We start from the raw sequence: 13,998 nt of genomic DNA, 5'->3' as shown, positions 1-13,998 counted from the left end.
TGAGTGAGAAGGAGTGTTGTGGAAGGAGAGAATGAAACAAAGACAGAGTGAGTGAACGGCAGGGAGGCATAGAAGAGTAGTCTAGTAGTGAAGAAGACCTGCTTTTCCCTGCTCTTGACCTCCCACCCATCCCCAAACAACCACAAACATACCTTCTGTGCAAAGTTGGTATGCAGAATTTCACGCCTCAGCAAGTGAGGGTGAGTCCCAGGCCAGGGGCTAAAGAGCAAAAGAGTGCCTGTGCTCAGACTTTCCCTGCTAGGGATAGTTTATCTGGAACAAGGCCTACTCTCTTGTATCCAGCAAGGATCTAGAAATCCTGCATGAATCTGCAAGGCACATTGGCAGCATACATTTGCATAAACTGCCCCACCTATTGCCTTCCTACTTCCTGTGCTGTAGTTGTTTGTGTAGAGAGAGAGGTCGCAGGCAAGGAAATGTTGTGAGTCGGATACAGGACCCTAAATAGCTGGTGAGAGGTATGTGGTGTTCTAAAAGCATGAAAACTGTATACCTGTGAAATAAAGTGCTTTCGTATGTGTTCTTCTGTGTTTATTGTCCTGTGCATAAAGTTGCACCTTGTGTTTGAAGGTTTAAATTATTTCAGGCTTGCATGGAGGTAGACGTTTCTGAGTAACTTTTATTCATTTCTTAAAAGCCTATACTGTCAGGATGGCCGAGAGGTCTAAGGCGCTGTGTTTAGGCCACAGTCTCCTTTGGAGGCGTGGGTTCGAATCCCACTTCTGACATGCCTTTTGGAGATTTAATCTCCTTTATCAGGTTAACATCTGATGGAAGTTGCATCTGTTGGTCTTCACTTGGCACGTTATTCCATTCTCCTCTTGTCAAGAGAGATGGGGTTTCTCATATATTTAGGTTCTATAACGTCTTGCTGACAAAGCGCAATCCTTACCAAATGAGCATAGGACCCATGTAAGAGGTCATCTGGAAGAGTCATGCTCTTGTATGCCCTGGCCAGACGGGCCCTGCAAATTTGGAAGAATGCCATTCATCTGGTAGACAACTGGACTCCAGCACACTTACAGCAATTTCCTCAGTGCTTTGATCAGGGGCTGCTTAAATTTGCATACTCCACCCTATGTTGTGACTTTGAGATCCCTTGTTGAAATTGCTTTAGCCAGCCAAGAGGTGGCTATTGTCTCAATTTCAAAGCAGCTTTGAGCCGTTCAAGTGGCTGGTGAATAGCACTTTCTCTTTGTTCGCCTCAAAGTTCTAAAGAGTTCTCCATAGGTCCTGCTCTGTACAGATTGTTCAAAGATCTGTTGGAAGTGCATATAATAGGATAAATAAATTGAGGGCATTCCTTTTCAGTACGTCACCTGCATGGCTGTCTGGCCTCTGGAAGATGCTGGGAAAGCAAGTCAGGATGGCCGAGTGGTCGAAGGCGCTGCGTTCAGGTCGCAGTCTCCTCTGGAGGCGTGGGTTCAAATCCCACTTCTGACAGTCCTGTGTTTACTCTAATTTTTTTCTTGAGAAATATGATCATTTCCGTCGCAGTGGCTTATAGGATTGTCTTCTTGGAAGAGTGCAGTGAGTTTTTTTCTTGCTCTAGCCACTATTGGCCTAAGCTCTGTGCATTTTTTGGTTCCTAATATCTTTCTCACCCTTTAGATGAAAAAGCAGCATGGGGTCAGGATGGCCGAGTGGTCTCAGGCGCTGCGTTAAGGCCGCAGTCTCTCCTGGAGGCGTGGGTTCGAATCCCACTTCTGACAAAACTTGAATTCCATTTTCTCTCTCAGTTCCTTTAGAATCTCAGCTAAAAATTGGCAATGTAAATAATATCTGAATAGGTACCAAACTTCAGTTTCAACTGCAAATGCATTTGCCCTATTCTATCTTTAACGTTAATGTAATATTCTTCTAGCACTCGTGGTGTTTTATATTTCTTTTGTGGGGTACTTTAAAAATCTTTTTTATGAAAGAAATGGGTTACATTAAGTCTTGTGATGTTTTAGGTTTCCAATAAGGAGGTTTTAAATTTTATGTCACGTCATTTTCAGATGCTTCATTCAAGAGATGTTTCCACTATAGAATGCAGAGCAAGGGCAAAAATACAAGTGATAGAGCGAGTGAGTGAGAAGGAGTGTTGTGGAAGGAGAGAATGAAACAAAGACAGAGTGAGTGAACGGCAGGGAGGCATAGAAGAGTAGTCTAGTAGTGAAGGAGACCTGCTTTTCCTTGCTCTTGACCTCCCACCCATCCCCAAACAACCACAAACATACCTTCTGTGCAACGTTGGTATGCAGAATTTCACGCCTCAGCAAGTGAGGGTGAGTCCCAGGCCAGGGGCTAAAGAGCAAAAGAGTGCCTGTGCTCAGACTTTCCCTGCTAGGGATAGTTTATCTGGAACAAGGCCTACTCTCTTGTATCCAGCAAGGATCTAGAAATCCTGCATGAATCTCCAAGGCACATTGGCAGCATACATTTGCATAAACTGCCCCACCTATTGCCTTCCTACTTCCTGTGCTGTAGTTGTTTGTGTAGAGAGAGAGGTCGCAGGCAAGGAAATGTTGTGAGTCGGATACAGGACCCTAAATAGCTGGTGAGAGGTATGTGGTGTTCTAAAAGCATGAAAACTGTATACCTGTGAAATAAAGTGCTTTCGTATGTGTTCTTCTGTGTTTATTGTCTTGTGCATAAAGTTGCACCTTGTGTTTGAAGGTTTAAATTATTTCAGGCTTGCATGGAGGTAGACGTTTCTGAGTAACTTTTATTCATTTCTTAAAAGCCTATACTGTCAGGATGGCCGAGAGGTCTAAGGCGCTGTGTTTAGGCCACAGTCTCCTTTGGAGGCGTGGGTTCGAATCCCACTTCTGACATGCCTTTTGGAGATTTAATCTCCTTTATCAGGTTAACATCTGATGGAAGTTGCATCTGTTGGTCTTCACTTGGCACGTTATTCCGTTCTCCTCTTGTCAAGAGAGATGGGGTTTCTCATATATTTAGGTTCTATAACGTCTTGCTGACAAAGCGCAATCCTTACCAAATGAGCATAGGACCCATGTAAGAGGTCATCTGGAAGAGTCATGCTCTTGTATGCACTGGCCAGACGGGCCCTGCAAATTTGGAAGAATGCCATGCATCTGGTATACAACTGGACTCCAGCACACTTACAGCAATTTCCTCAGGGCTTTGATCAGGGGCTGCTTAAATTTGCATACTCCACCCTATGTTGTGACTTTGAGATCCCTTGTTGAAATTGCTTTAGCCAGCCAAGAGGTGGCTATTGTCTCAATTTCAAAGCAGCTTTGAGCCGTTCAAGTGGCTGGTGAATAGCACTTTCTCTTTGTTCGCCTCAAAGTTCTAAAGAGTTCTCCATAGGTCCTGCTCTGTACAGATTGTTCAAAGATCTGTTGGAAGTGCATATAATAGGATAAATAAATTGAGGGCATTCCTTTTCAGTACCTCACCTGCATGGCTGTCTGGCCTCTGGAAGATGCTGGGAAAGCAAGTCAGGATGGCCGAGTGGTCTAAGGCGCTGCGTTCAGGTTGCAGTCTCCTCTGGAGGTGTGAGTTCAAATCCCACTTCTGACAGTCCTGTGTTTACTCTAATTTTTTTCTTGAGAAATATGATCATTTCCCTCGCAGTGGCTTATAGGATTGTCTTCTTGGAAGAGTGCAGTGAGTTTTTTTCTTGCTCTAGCCACTATTGGCCTAAGCTCTGTGCATTTTTTGGTTCCTAATATCTTTCTCACCCTTTAGATGAAAAAGCAGCATGGGGTCAGGATGGCCGAGTGGTCTAAGGCGCTGCGTTACGGCCGCAGTCTCTCCTGGAGGCGTTGGTTCAAATCCCACTTCTGACAAAACTTGAATTCCATTTTCTCTCTCAGTTCCTTTAGAATCTCAGCTAAAAATTGGCAATGTAAATAATATCTGAATAAGTACCAAACTTCAGTTTCAACTGCAAATGCATTTGCCCTATTCTATCTTTAACGTTAATGTAATATTCTTCTAGCACTCGTGGTGTTTTATATTTGTTTTGTGGGGTACTTTAAAAATCTTTTTTATGAAAGAAATGGGTTACATTAAGTCTTGTGATGTTTTAGGTTTCCAATAAGGAGGTTTTAAATTTTATGTCACATCATTTTCAGATGCTTCATTCAAGAGATGTTTCCACTATAGAATGCAGAGCAAGGGCAAAAATACAAGTGATAGAGCGAGTGAGTGAGAAGGAGTGTTGTGGAAGGAGAGAATGAAACAAAGACAGAGTGAGTGAATGGCAGGGTGGCATAGAAGAGGAGTCTAGTAGTGAAGGAGACCTGCTTTTCCCTGCTCTTGACCTCCCACCCATCCCCAAACAACCACAAACATACCTTCTGTGCAAAGTTGGTATGCAGAATTTCACGCCTCAGCAAGTGAGGGTGAGTCCCAGGCCAGGGGCTAAAGAGCAAAAGAGTGCCTGTGCTCAGACTTTCCCTGCTAGGGATAGTTTATCTGGAACAAGGCCTACTCTCTTGTATCCAGCAAGGATCTAGAAATCCTGCATGAATCTGCAAGGCACATTGGCAGCATAAATTTGCATAAACTGCCCCACCTATTGCCTTCCTACTTCCTGTGCTGTAGTTGTTTGTGTAGAGAGAGAGGTCGCAGGCAAGGAAATGTTGTGAGTCGGATACAGGACCCTAAATAGCTGGTGAGAGGTATGTGGTGTTCTAAAAGCATGAAAACTGTATACCTGTGAAATAAAGTGCTTTCGTATGTGTTCTTCTGTGTTTATTGTCCTGTGCATAAAGTTGCACCTTGTGTTTGAAGGTTTAAATTGTTTCAGGCTTGCATGGAGGTAGACGTTTCTGAGTAACTTTTATTCATTTCTTAAAAGCCTATACTGTCAGGATGGCCGAGAGGTCTAAGGTGCTGTGTTTAGGCCACAGTCTCCTTTAGAGGCGTGGGTTCGAATCCCACTTCTGATATGCCTTTTGGAGATTTAATCTCCTTTATCAGGTTAACATCTGATGGAAGTTGCATCTGTTGGTCTTCACTTCGCACGTTATTCCGTTCTCCTCTTGTCAAGAGAGATGGGGTTTCTCATATATTTAGGTTCTATAACTTCTTGCTGACAAAGCGCAATCCTTACCAAATGAGCATAGGACCCATGTAAGAGGTCATCTGGAAGAGTCATGCTCTTGTATGCCCTGGCCAGACGGGCCCAGCAAATTTGGAAGAATGCCATTCATCTGGTAGACAACTGGACTCCAGCACACTTACAGCAATTTCCTCAGGGCTTTGATCAGGGGCTGCTTAAATTTGCATACTCCACCCTATGTTGTGACTTTGAGATCCCTTGTTGAAATTGCTTTAGCCAGCCAAGAGGTGGCTATTGTCTCAATTTCAAAGCAGCTTTGAGCCGTTCAAGTGGCTGGTGAATAGCACTTTCTCTTTGTTCGCCTCAAAGTTCTAAAGAGTTCTCCATAGGTCCTGCTCTGTACAGATTGTTCAAAGATCTGTTGGAAGTGCATATAATAGGATAAATAAATTGAGGGCATTCCTTTTCAGTACCTCACCTGCATGGCTGTCTGGCCTCTGGAAGATGCTGGGAAAGCAAGTCAGGATGGCCGAGTGGTCTAAGGCGCTGCGTTCAGGTCGCAGTCTCCTCTGGAGGCGTGGGTTCAAATCCCACTTCTGACAGTCCTGTGTTTACTCTAATTTTTTTCTTGAGAAATATGATCATTTCCCTCGCAGTGGCTTATAGGATTGTCTTCTTGGAAGAGTGCAGTGAGTTTTTTTCTTGCTCTAGCCACTATTGGCCTAAGCTCTGTGCATTTTTTGGTTCCTAATATCTTTCTCACCCTTTAGATAAAAAAGCAGCATGGGGTCAGAATGGCCGAGTGTTCTAAGGCGCTGCATTAAGGTCGCAGTCTCTCCTGGAGGCGTGGGTTCGAATCCCACTTCTGACAAAACTTGAATTCCATTTTCTCTCTCAGTTCCTTTAGAATCTCAGCTAAAAATTGTCAATGTAAATATCTGAATAAGTACCAAACTTCAGTTTCAACTGCAAATGCATTTGCCCTATTCTATCTTTAACGTTAATGTAATATTCTTCTAGCACTCGTGGTGTTTTATATTTCTTTTGTGGGGTACTTTAAAAATCTTTTTTATGAAAGAAATGGGTTACATTAAGTCTTGTGATGTTTTAGGTTTCCAATAAGGAGGTTTTAAATTTTATGTCACGTCATTTTCAGATGCTTCATTCAAGAGATGTTTCCACTATAGAATGCAGAGCAAGGGCAACAATACAAGTGATAGAGCGAGTGAGTGAGAAGGAGTGTTGTGGAAGGAGAGAATGAAACAAAGACAGAGTGAGTGAACGGCAGGGAGGCATAGAAGAGTAGTCTAGTAGTGAAGGAGACCTGCTTTTCCCTGCTCTTGACCTCCCACCCATCCCCAAACAACCACAAACATACCTTCTGTGCAAAGTTGGTATGCAGAATTTCACGCCTCAGCAAGTGAGGGTGAGTCCCAGGCCAGGGGCTTAAGAGCAAAAGAGTGCCTGTGCTCAGACTTTCCCTGCTAGGGATAGTTTATCTGGAACAAGGCCTACTCTCTTGTATCCAGCAAGGATCTAGAAATCCTGCATGAATCTGCAAGGCACATTGGCAGCATAAATTTGCATAAACTGCCCCACCTATTGCCTTCCTACTTCCTGTGGCAAGGATCTAGAAATCCTGCATGAATCTGCAAGGCACATTGGCAGCATAAATTTGCATAAACTGCCCCACCTATTGCCTTCCTACTTCCTGTGCTGTAGTTGTTTGTGTAGAGAAAGAGGTCGCAGGCAAGGAAATGTTGTGAGTCGGATACAGGACCCTAAATAGCTGGTGAGAGGTATGTGGTGTTCTAAAAGCATGAAAACTGTATACCTTTGAAATAAAGTGCTTTCACATGTGTTCTTCTGTGTTTATTGTCCTGTGCATAAAGTTGCACCTTGTGTTTGAAGGTTTAAATTATTTCAGGCTTGCATGGAGGTAGACGTTTCTGAGTAACTTTTATTCATTTCTTAAAAGCCTATACTGTCAGGATGGCCGAGAGGTCTAAGGCGCTGTGTTTAGGCCACAGTCTCCTTTGGAGGCGTGGGTTCGAATCCCACTTCTGACATGCCTTTTGGAGATTTAATCTCCTTTATCAGGTTAACATCTGATGGAAGTTGCATCTGTTGGTCTTCACTTGGCACGTTATTCCGTTCTCCTCTTGTCAAGAGAGATGGGGTTTCTCATATATTTAGGTTCTATAACGTCTTGCTGACAAAGCGCAATCCTTACCAAATGAGCATAGGACCCATGTAAGAGGTCATCTGGAAGAGTCATGCTCTTGTATGCACTGGCCAGACGGGCCCTGCAAATTTTGAAGAATGCCATTCATCTGGTAGACAACTGGACTCCAGCACACTTACAGCAATTTCCTCAGGGCTTTGATCAGGGGCTGCTTAAATTTGCATACTCCACCCTATGTTGTGACTTTGAGATCCCTTGTTGAAATTGCTTTAGCCAGCCAAGAGGTGGCTATTGTCTCAATTTCAAAGCAGCTTTGAGCCGTTCAAGTGGCTGGTGAATAGCACTTTCTCTTTGTTCGCCTCAAAGTTCTAAAGAGTTCTCCATAGGTCCTGCTCTGTACAGATTGTTCAAAGATCTGTTGGAAGTGCATATAATAGGATAAATAAATTGAGGGCATTCCTTTTCAGTACCTCACCTGCATGGCTGTCTGGCCTCTGGAAGATGCTGGGAAAGCAAGTCAGGATGGCCGAGTGGTCTAAGGCGCTGCGTTCAGGTCGCAGTCTCCTCTGGAGGCGTGGGTTCAATTCCCACTTCTGACAGTCCTGTGTTTACTCTAATTTTTTTCTTGAGAAATATGATCATTTCCCTCGCAGTGGCTTATAGGATTGTCTTCTTGGAAGAGTGCAGTGAGTTTTTTTCTTGCTCTAGCCACTATTGGCCTAAGCTCTGTGCATTTTTTGGTTCCTAATATCTTTCTCACCCTTTAGATGAAAAAGCAGCATGGGGTCAGGATGGCCGAGTGGTCTAAGGCGCTGCGTTAAGGCCGCAGTCTCTCCTGGAGGCGTGGGTTCGAATCCCACTTCTGACAAAACTTGAATTCCATTTTCTCTCTCAGTTCCTTTAGAATCTCAGCTAAAAATTGGCAATGTAAATAATATCTGAATAAGTACCAAACTTCAGTTTCAACTGCAAATGCATTTGCCCTATTCTATCTTTAACGTTAATGTAATATTCTTCTAGCACTCGTGGTGTTTTATATTTCTTTTGTGGGGTACTTTAAAAATCTTTTTTATGAAAGAAATGGGTTACATGAAGTCTTGTGATGTTTTAGGTTTCCAATAAGGAGGTTTTAAATTTTATGTCACGTCATTTTCAGATGCTTCATTCAAGAGATGTTTCCACTATAGAATGCAGAGCAAGGGCAAAAATACAAGTGATAGAGCGAGTGAGTGAGAAGGAGTGTTGTGGAAGGAGAGAATGAAACAAAGACAGAGTGAGTGAATGGCAGGGAGGCATAGAAGAGGAGTCTAGTAGTGAAGGAGACCTGCTTTTCCCTGCTCTTGACCTCCCACCCATCCCCAAACAACCACAAACATACCTTCTGTGCAAAGTTGGTATGCAGAATTTCACGCCTCAGCAAGTGAGGGTGAGTCCCAGGCCAGGGGCTAAAGAGCAAAAGAGTGCCTGTGCTCAGACTTTCCCTGCTAGGGATAGTTTATCTGGAACAAGGCCTACTCTCTTGTATCCAGCAAGGATCTAGAAATCCTGCATGAATCTGCAAGGCACATTGGCAGCATAAATTTGCATAAACTGCCCCACCTATTGCCTTCCTACTTCCTGTGCTGTAGTTGTTTGTGTAGAGAGAGAGGTCGCAGGCAAGGAAATGTTGTGAGTCGGATACAGGACCCTAAATAGCTGGTGAGTGGTATGTGGTGTTCTAAAAGCATGAAAACTGTATACCTGTGAAATAAAGTGCTTTCGTATGTGTTCTTCTGTGTTTATTGTCCTGTGCATAAAGTTGCACCTTGTGTTTGAAGGTTTAAATTATTTCAGGCTTGCATGGAGGTAGACGTTTCTGAGTAACTTTTATTCATTTCTTAAAAGCCTATACTGTCAGGATGGCCGAGAGGTCTAAGGCGCTGTGTTTAGGCCACAGTCTCCTTTGGAGGCGTGGATTCGAATCCCACTTCTGACATGCCTTTTGGAGATTTAATCTCCTTTATCAGGTTAACATCTGATGGAAGTTGCATCTGTTGGTCTTCACTTCGCACGTTATTCCGTTCTCCTCTTGTCAAGAGAGATGGGGTTTCTCATATATTTAGGTTCTATAACGTCTTGCTGACAAAGCGCAATCCTTACCAAATGAGCATAGGACCCATGTAAGAGGTCATCTGGAATAGTCATGCTCTTGTATGCACTGGCCAGACGGGCCCTGCAAATTTGGAAGAATGCCATGCATCTGGTAGACAACTGGACTCCAGCACACTTACAGCAATTTCCTTAGGGCTTTGATCAGGGGCTGCTTAAATTTGCATACTCCACCCTATGTTGTGACTTTGAGATCCCTTGTTGAAATTGCTTTAGCCAGCCAAGAGGTGGCTATTGTCTCAATTTCAAAGCAGCTTTGAGACGTTCAAGTGGCTGGTGAATAGCACTTTCTCTTTCTTCGCCTCAAAGTTCTAAAGAGTTCTCCATAGGTCCTGCTCTGTACAGATTGTTCAAAGATCTGTTGGAAGTGCATATAATAGGATAAATAAATTGAGGGCATTCCTTTTCAGTACCTCACCAGCATGGCTGTCTGGCCTCTGGAAGATGCTGGGAAAGCAAGTCAGGATGGCCGAGTGGTCTAAGGCGCTGCGTTCAGGTCGCAGCCTTCTCTGGAGGCGTGGGTTCAAATCCCACTTCTGACAGTCCTGTGTTTACTCTAATTTTTTTCTTGAGAAATATGATCATTTCCCTCGCAGTGGCTTATAGGATTGTCTTCTTGGAAGAGTGCAGTGAGTTTTTTTCTTGCTCTAGCCACTATTGGCCTAAGCTCTGTGCATTTTTTGGTTCCTAATATCTTTCTCACCCTTTAGATAAAAAAGCAGCATGGGGTCAGGATGGCCGAGTGGTCTAAGGCGCTGCGTTAAGGCCGCAGTCTCTCCTGGAGGCGTGGATTCAAATCCCACTTCTGACAAAACTTGAATTCCATTTTCTCTCTCAGTTCCTTTAGAATCTCAGCTAAAAATTGGCAATGTAAATAATATCTGAATAAGTACCAAACTTCAGTTTCAACTGCAAATGCATTTGCCCTATTCTATCTTTAACGTTAATGTAATATTCTTCTAGCACTCGTGGTGTTTTATATTTGTTTTGTGGGGTACTTTAAAAATCTTTTTTATGAAAGAAATGGGTTACATTAAGTCTTGTGATGTTTTAGGTTTCCAATAAGGAGGTTTTAAATTTTATGTCACGTCATTTTCAGATGCTTCATTCAAGAGATGTTTCCACTATAGAATGCAGAGCAAGGGCAAAAATACAAGTGATAGAGCGAGTGAGTGAGAAGGAGTGTTGTGGAAGGAGAGAATGAAACAAAGACAGAGTGAGTGAATGGCAGGGTGGCATAGAAGAGGAGTCTAGTAGTGAAGGAGACCTGCTTTTCCCTGCTCTTGACCTCCCACCCATCCCCAAACAACCACAAACATACCTTCTGTGCAAAGTTGGTATGCAGAATTTCACGCCTCAGCAAGTGAGGGTGAGTCCCAGGCCAGGGGCTAAAGAGCAAAAGAGTGCCTGTGCTCAGACTTTCCCTGCTAGGGAGAGTTTATCTGGAACAAGGCCTACTCTCTTGTATCCAGCAAGGATCTAGAAATCCTGCATGAATCTGCAAGGCACATTGGCAGCATAAATTTGCATAAACTGCCCCACCTATTGCCTTCCTACTTCCTGTGCTGTAGTTGTTTGTGTAGAGAGAGAGGTCGCAGGCAAGGAAATGTTGTGAGTCGGATACAGGACCCTAAATAGCTGGTGAGAGGTATGTGGTGTTCTAAAAGCATGAAAACTGTATACCTGTGAAATAAAGTGCTTTTGTATGTGTTCTTCTGTGTTTATTGTCCTGTGCATAAAGTTGCACCTTGTGTTTGAAGGTTTAAATTGTTTCAGGCTTGCATGGAGGTAGACGTTTCTGAGTAACTTTTATTCATTTCTTAAAAGCCTATACTGTCAGGATGGCCGAGAGGTCTAAGGTGCTGTGTTTAGGCCACAGTCTCCTTTAGAGGCGTGGGTTCGAATCCCACTTCTGATATGCCTTTTGGAGATTTAATCTCCTTTATCAGGTTAACATCTGATGGAAGTTGCATCTGTTGGTCTTCACTTCGCACGTTATTCCGTTCTCCTCTTGTCAAGAGAGATGGGGTTTCTCATATATTTAGGTTCTATAACGTCTTGCTGACAAAGCGCAATCCTTACCAAATGAGCATAGGACCCATGTAAGAGGTCATCTGGAATAGTCATGCTCTTGTATGCACTGGCCAGACGGGCCCTGCAAATTTGGAAGAATGCCATGCATCTGGTAGACAACTGGACTCCAGCACACTTACAGCAATTTCCTTAGGGCTTTGATCAGGGGCTGCTTAAATTTGCATACTCCACCCTATGTTGTGACTTTGAGATCCCTTGTTGAAATTGCTTTAGCCAGCCAAGAGGTGGCTATTGTCTCAATTTCAAAGCAGCTTTGAGCCGTTCAAGTGGCTGGTGAATAGCACTTTCTCTTTGTTCGCCTCAAAGTTCTAAAGAGTTCTCCATAGGTCCTGCTCTGTACAGATTGTTCAAAGATCTGTTGGAAGTGCATATAATAGGATAAATAAATTGAGGGCATTCCTTTTCAGTACCTCACCTGCATGGCTGTCTGGCCTCTGGAAGAAGCTGGGAAAGCAAGTCAGGATGGCCGAGTGGTCTAAGGCGCTGCGTTCAGGTCGCAGCCTCCTCTGGAGGCGTGGGTTCAAATCCCACTTCTGACAGTCCTGTGTTTACTCTAATTTTTTTCTTGAGAAATATGATCATTTCCCTCGCAGTGGCTTATAGGATTGTCTTCTTGGAAGAGTGCAGTGAGTTTTTTTCTTGCTCTAGCCACTATTGGCCTAAGCTCTGTGCATTTTTTGGTTCCTAATATCTTTCTCAACCTTTAGATAAAAATGCAGCATGGGGTCAGGATGGCCGAGTGGTCTAAGGCGCTGCGTTAAGGCCGCAGTCTCTCCTGGAGGCGTGGGTTAAAATCCCACTTCAGACAAAACTTGAATTCCATTTTCTCTCTCAGTTCCTTTAGAATCTCAGCTAAAAATTGGCAATGTAAATAATATCTGAATAAGTACCAAACTTCAGTTTCAACTGCAAATGCATTTGCCCTATTCTATCTTTAACGTTAATGTAATATTCTTCTAGCACTCGTGGTGTTTTATATTTGTTTTGTGGGGTACTTTAAAAATCTTTTTTATGAAAGAAATGGGTTACATTAAGTCTTGTGATGTTTTAGGTTTCCAATAAGGAGGTTTTAAATTTTATGTCACGTCATTTTCAGATGCTTCATTCAAGAGATGTTTCCACTATAGAATGCAGAGCAAGGGCAAAAATACAAGTGATAGAGCGAGTGAGTGAGAAGGAGTGTTGTGGAAGGAGAGAATGAAACAAAGACAGAGTGAGTGAACGGCAGGGAGGCATAGAAGAGGAGTCTAGTAGTGAAGGAGACCTGCTTTTCCCTGCTCTTGACCTCCCACCCATCCCCAAACAACCACAAACATACCTTCTGTGCAAAGTTGGTATGCAGAATTTCACGCCTCAGCAAGTGAGGGTGAGTCCCAGGCCAGGGGCTAAAGAGCAAAAGAGTGCCTGTGCTCAGACTTTCCCTGCTAGGGATAGTTTATCTGGAACAAGGCCTACTCTCTTGTATCCAGCAAGGATCTAGAAATCCTGCATGAATCTGCAAGGCACATTGGCAGCATAAATTTGCATAAACTGCCCCACCTATTGCCTTCCTACTTCCTGTGCTGTAGTTGTTTGTGTAGAGAGAGAGGTCGCAGGCAAGGAAATGTTGTGAGTCGGATACAGGACCCTAAATAGCTGGTGAGAGGTATGTGGTGTTCTAAAAGCATGAAAACTGTATACCTGTGAAATAAAGTGCTTTCGAATGTGTTCTTCTGTGTTTATTGTCCTGTGCATAAAGTTGCACCTTGTGTTTGAATGTTTAAATTATTTCAGGCTTGCATGGAGGTAGACGTTTCTGAGTAACTTTTATTCATTTCTTAAAAGCCTATACTGTCAGGATGGCCGAGAGGTCTAAGGGGCTGTGTTTAGGCCACAGTCTCCTTTGGAGGCGTGGGTTCGAATTCCACTTCTGACATTCCTTTTGGAGATTTAATCTCCTTTATCAGGTTAACATCTGATGGAAGTTGCATCTGTTGGTCTTCACCTGGCACGTTATTCCGTTCTCCTCTTGTCAAGAGAGATGGGGTTTCTCATATATTTAGGTTCTATAACGTCTTGCTGACAAAGCGCAATCCTTACCAAATGAGCATAGGACCCATGTAAGAGGTCATCTGGAAGAGTCATGCTCTTGTATGCCCTGGCCAGACGGGCCCTGCAAATTTGGAAGAATGCCATGCATCTGGTAGACAACTGGACTCCAGCACACTTACAGCAATTTCCTTAGGGCTTTGATCAGGGGCTGCTTAAATTTGCATACTCCACCCTATGTTGTGACTTTGAGATCCCTTGTTGAAATTGCTTTAGCCAGCCAAAAGGTGGCTATTGTCTCAATTTCAAAGCAGCTTTGAGCCGTTCAAGTGGCTGGTGAATAGCACTTTCTCTTTGTTCGCCTCAAAGTTCTAAAGAGTTCTCCATAGGTCCTGCTCTGTACAGATTGTTCAAAGATCTGTTGGAAGTGCATATAATAGGATAAATAAATTGAGGGCATTCCTTTTCAGTACCTCACCTGCATGGCTGTCTGGCCTCT

General features: G+C 43.5%; 11 non-coding genes across 11 annotated transcripts; all 11 read left to right on the top strand.

Moving 5' to 3' along the window:
- The first annotated feature begins 666 nt into the window (after window positions 1-666).
- TRNAL-UAG (transfer RNA leucine (anticodon UAG)) lies at window positions 667-749 on the top strand. The gene has a single exon. It is a non-coding gene; the product is annotated as a tRNA-Leu (tRNA).
- Window positions 750-1,381: 632 nt separating this feature from the next.
- Window positions 1,382-1,464, top strand: TRNAL-CAG (transfer RNA leucine (anticodon CAG)). The gene has a single exon. It is a non-coding gene; the product is annotated as a tRNA-Leu (tRNA).
- A 186-nt stretch (window positions 1,465-1,650) lies between these two features.
- Window positions 1,651-1,733, top strand: TRNAL-AAG (transfer RNA leucine (anticodon AAG)). Its single transcript has one exon. It is a non-coding gene; the product is annotated as a tRNA-Leu (tRNA).
- A 1,024-nt stretch (window positions 1,734-2,757) lies between these two features.
- On the top strand, window positions 2,758-2,840 carry TRNAL-UAG (transfer RNA leucine (anticodon UAG)). The gene has a single exon. It is a non-coding gene; the product is annotated as a tRNA-Leu (tRNA).
- A 901-nt stretch (window positions 2,841-3,741) lies between these two features.
- Window positions 3,742-3,824, top strand: TRNAR-ACG (transfer RNA arginine (anticodon ACG)). The gene has a single exon. It is a non-coding gene; the product is annotated as a tRNA-Arg (tRNA).
- Window positions 3,825-5,563: 1,739 nt separating this feature from the next.
- On the top strand, window positions 5,564-5,646 carry TRNAL-CAG (transfer RNA leucine (anticodon CAG)). The gene has a single exon. It is a non-coding gene; the product is annotated as a tRNA-Leu (tRNA).
- A 1,384-nt stretch (window positions 5,647-7,030) lies between these two features.
- Window positions 7,031-7,113, top strand: TRNAL-UAG (transfer RNA leucine (anticodon UAG)). Its single transcript has one exon. It is a non-coding gene; the product is annotated as a tRNA-Leu (tRNA).
- Window positions 7,114-7,745: 632 nt separating this feature from the next.
- Window positions 7,746-7,828, top strand: TRNAL-CAG (transfer RNA leucine (anticodon CAG)). Its single transcript has one exon. It is a non-coding gene; the product is annotated as a tRNA-Leu (tRNA).
- Window positions 7,829-8,014: 186 nt separating this feature from the next.
- Window positions 8,015-8,097, top strand: TRNAL-AAG (transfer RNA leucine (anticodon AAG)). The gene has a single exon. It is a non-coding gene; the product is annotated as a tRNA-Leu (tRNA).
- Window positions 8,098-9,836: 1,739 nt separating this feature from the next.
- TRNAL-CAG (transfer RNA leucine (anticodon CAG)) lies at window positions 9,837-9,919 on the top strand. The gene has a single exon. It is a non-coding gene; the product is annotated as a tRNA-Leu (tRNA).
- A 2,008-nt stretch (window positions 9,920-11,927) lies between these two features.
- On the top strand, window positions 11,928-12,010 carry TRNAL-CAG (transfer RNA leucine (anticodon CAG)). The gene has a single exon. It is a non-coding gene; the product is annotated as a tRNA-Leu (tRNA).
- Window positions 12,011-13,998: the final 1,988 nt, after the last annotated feature.

This window comes from Triturus cristatus, chromosome 6 (assembly GCF_964204655.1).
Source record: "Triturus cristatus chromosome 6, aTriCri1.1, whole genome shotgun sequence".
In the NCBI taxonomy this organism is placed as follows: Eukaryota; Metazoa; Chordata; class Amphibia; order Caudata; family Salamandridae; genus Triturus; species Triturus cristatus.
The sequence above is the reverse complement of the archived record's forward strand: the minus strand, read 5'-3'. Positions and strand labels throughout refer to the sequence as shown.